Source organism: Penaeus monodon, chromosome 14 (assembly GCF_015228065.2).
Source record: "Penaeus monodon isolate SGIC_2016 chromosome 14, NSTDA_Pmon_1, whole genome shotgun sequence".
Taxonomy (NCBI): Eukaryota; Metazoa; Arthropoda; class Malacostraca; order Decapoda; family Penaeidae; genus Penaeus; species Penaeus monodon.
This window is the reverse complement of record NC_051399.1, coordinates 50,256,967-50,261,688: the sequence shown is the minus strand read 5'-3', so window position 1 is coordinate 50,261,688 and position 4,722 is coordinate 50,256,967.

Below are 4,722 nucleotides of genomic sequence, written 5' to 3'. Positions count from 1 at the left end.
TATTTATTATATAAAATATATATATATATATATTTACAACTATGTTGCGTGTGTGTAAAAATGTGTGTTTTGTGTGTGTGTGTTTGTTTGTGTGGTGTGTGGTGGTGGGTTTTTGTGGTGTCTTTGTAATGTGTGTGGAGACGTTTATTTTTTGTGGGTGTGTGTATGTGCATTTGGGTGTGTGTTTGTGTGGGCGTTTTGCGGTGGTGTGTGGTTTTGTGCGTAAACAGCCAAAATACACCCAAAAAGTACCTTTGAACATGGGTTTGGACAACTACAGTGGGCCGGTTTAAAAAGTAACCCTTGGGTTTTAGAGATTCCCAAAGACGTTTAAAAAATTTGCATAAAGAGGATGTATGATGTATATATAATATATAATAAAATATAATAATATATATATATAATACATATAACATACAGATACCCCTTAATGTATATATACAATTTATCCTATTATATATTTTAATATACATATTAATTTTAATAATAATATATTATAAAATTTTATATATATTTATTTTTGGGAATAAAATTTTAAATAAATAATAATATAATTGATATATATATAATAATAATATATATATATATATATATATACACACAACACACACACATATATAACATACATATTATATATTAATAAATTTATTTATAAAATTTAATTTTTATATAATATACATATATATAATACAAAACACACACACACCACACACACACACACACACACATATATAAAATATAATATATATTATTATATATTATATTATATATATAAATATATATATATACACACACACACACATATATAACATATATATATATAATTAATATGTGTGTGTGTTGTATATAAATATATTTTATATTATATAATATAAATATATATAATTTATATATATATATATATGTGTTGTGTGGTGTGTTGTGTGTGTGTTGTGGTGTATAATATATTATGTATAATATTATTATATTTATATATAAATATATATATATATTATGATGTATATATTGTGTGTTGGGTGTGTATTTAAAATATAATTATATTATTATATATATTTATATATATTTTAATATATATATTATTATATATATGCAAATATAAATATATATTTTATAAAATAATATATTTTATATATATATTATAAATATAATTATAATAGGATAATTGTAATAACATGTATGGGTTATCTGATTATATAGTTTATATTATTAAAAATATATATATATATATATATAATATATACATCATACATACTCTCTCATGCAATTCTTGAAATGCTGTCATTTGGCAATCTCATAATACTCCAAGGAGTTGACTTTTAACCCGGGACCGTGAGTTGTAAAACCATGATTCAAGGGTACTTTTGGGCTGTATGTTGGTGTTTACCCCCAATACCCCAAAACCACACACACAGCAAACACGCACACACAAACACATACACCAAAATGCACATACACACACACACACAAATAAATAAACGTACGTACACACACACATGTACATACAGACACACACAAATACACACACGCACACACACACACACACAAACAAACACACACACACACACACACATTTGTACACACATGCGCAGACATAGGTGTGTAAATATATATATATATATAATAATTTTATATAATATATTAATTTTATATATATAAAAATTTATACATTATAAATAATATATATAAAATATAAAATATATATTATATATATATTATTATATTATATAATTTTGTGTTGTGGTGTGTTGGTGTGTGTGTGTCGCGTCACACAACCCAAACATACATACAATACACATACACACACACATTATTATAAATTATTATATTATATATAATTACTATAATTAATATATGAATAACATTAATGCATATGTAAATATATATAATATATATATATATATATATATATATTATAATATCTTTTTTAAGGGTAATTTAGTTTGAGCCGCCGTGGTCACAGCATGATACTTAATTGAGTTTTCATTTTGTGAGATCTGGAGTGAGTAAGTGGTATGGTCCCCAGTTCCTTTCCCACGGAAATGCCGGTTTTACCTTTTAAGTAATCATTCTCTCTATTTACCGGGGCTTGGGACCAGTACGACGACGGCTTCCCCATTCAGTGGCTAGATAGGAATCGGGTGAATTTCCTTGCCAAGGGAAAACGCCCCGGCCCGGTGCCGAACCCTGGAATTTCAGTTTGCCGTCGTGAGTTTTTGAGTGCGATGCTTAACCACTGCCCACCGGCCTCTATATGTAATATTAAGAGGTGAAAATATTTTATATATATATATAATATATATTAAATATATAATATATATATTACACACTATATGTATATGTAATATTTGTTTTGAAAAATTATATATTCATAATATATTTTAAATTTAATATTTTAATATATATATATATATATTATTATAATAATCATTTTTGTTATATAGAATATATGATATATAATACGCACAACACACACACTATATATATATTATAATATAATATATTATTATATTTTTAAAATTAATATATATATATATGTATTATATAATATATTATATATATTATATATATATATATAAATAAAAACACAACAAACAATCAAATAAAATATGTGTTATATAAATATATTATATTATTATATATATATTATAAATATATATATAATATATATATAACACAAAACACAAACACGGGTTGAAATGATATATATATAATATATTTATATATATTATAAAATATATATATTATGTGGGTGTGTGTGGTGTGTATGTGTTGTGCGTGTGTTGTCATTATATTCGTGCCTAATGAGCGGTATTGACGAATTATTTGGCCCCAGTCCCCTTAGGGGTAAACATGCGGGGAGGGAGTGCGAGACCTCGTCCTGCTTGCTCACCCATGGCTAGGTAGGCAATCGAGGGGAAGTTCCTTGCCCAAGGGAAAAAACGCGCCGGCGGAGATAAACCCCTCGAACTCTAACCACGCGGCCCCCGTGGCCTCATATATATATATAATATAAATATATAAATAAAAATAATAAAATATAGAAGAATATTATTATATAAATTATATAAAATAAATATAGGTAAGATATATATATAAAAAATTTTTATATATAATATAATAATAATATATATTTAATATATATAATATAATATAATAATTATAATATATATTATATATAATATGGTGTGTGTGTGTGTGTGGTGTGTGTGGTGTGTGTGGGGGTGTGGAAATATATATATATATATATATTAATATTTATATATAATATTATATATATAATAATATTGTGTGGTGTGTGTGTGTGTGTGTGTGTGTGGGGGTGTGGGTGTGGGTGTGGGGGGGGGGGGTATGTGTAAAATATATATAATATATATATAAATATATTAAAATTAAATAATATATTTAAATTTTTGATAATATATATTTTATATTATATAATTTATATGTTAAAATATAATATATATTATATATTATTAATATATATAATTTATATTATAATATAAATATATCATTGTAGATATAAAATATATAAATATAATATATTATTTTTTATATATATTTTATATATGGTTGTATGTATAAAATACATATATATATATTATATATATATATATATATTTATATAAAAAAAATATTACAATAAATACAAAAAGATGTATGTGTGTATGTAGAGTTAAATAATATATAATATAAATAGTATGATATATATTATGTATGTAGTCTTATGTATTATATTTTTTGGAGTGTGGTGTGTGGGGTTGGAGTGTGCGTATGAGAGAGAGTTGGTGTGTATGTGAATGTAGTGTGTGAATGTGCTTTGTGTGTGTGTGTGTGTGTGTGGTGTGTGTTGTGTGTTGTGTGTGTGGTGTGTGTGTGTGGGGTTGTGTGTGTGTGTTTGTGTGTGTGTGTGTAAAAAGATAGATGGGTGTACATATTTTATATACAGACTAGAAAAGTAATTTATAGAATTAGAAAAGTTAAGATCAGCATATTTCCTTCTACATTTGTCAATGCCTGTGCACGCGACAAAGACTCTCTCTGTGACATCACACACTGCCGGAATATATAAAGCCAGTGCAAACAATAGCTAGGTAACAGGTGACAAGTAGCGCAGCATCAGCTTTGGTTTCCCTTTTCCTGTTTCTGTGCAAGAAAGTGGGGGTAAGTGTCTTGTCAGGTGCAATTGGAATCCCAGGAGTCAATCGCACGGGAATATCGAAAAGATAACGCGTCTGAAGGGTTAGTAATTTTTCCCATCATTTTCTTTTTTCATGAGTTATTTCGTCGATTTCCTCGTCTTTTGTCGTATATTATATATATATATATATATTATTTAATAATATATATATATGCATATAATATACGACATATATATAGGCCTACATTCTTCTGAAAAAAGGATTTCCCCAACCACTACGAGGGGAAGAGACCGGAGCAGTCTGGGTTTTCTCCCGGAAGTCCAAATAGACCGAATACTAGCGCTGATTTAAAGTGGAACGCCGTCGTGAGTTTGGTCGAGGGTTTCTTTTCAAACTACATCGACCTCAAGAAGGCGTTTTTATCGGGGGTTAATCGCTATGGGGGACCCGAGACTAGGGGAATTTCGACGCGTTATGGGCCCGTAGCAAGCCTTTTATGGTACTGAAAAATGCTGTAAAGTGGGGGGGGGTCTGTGAACTTCTTCCCTGTTAAATTAGGGGTGAGGCAAGGCTGGTCCTTGCA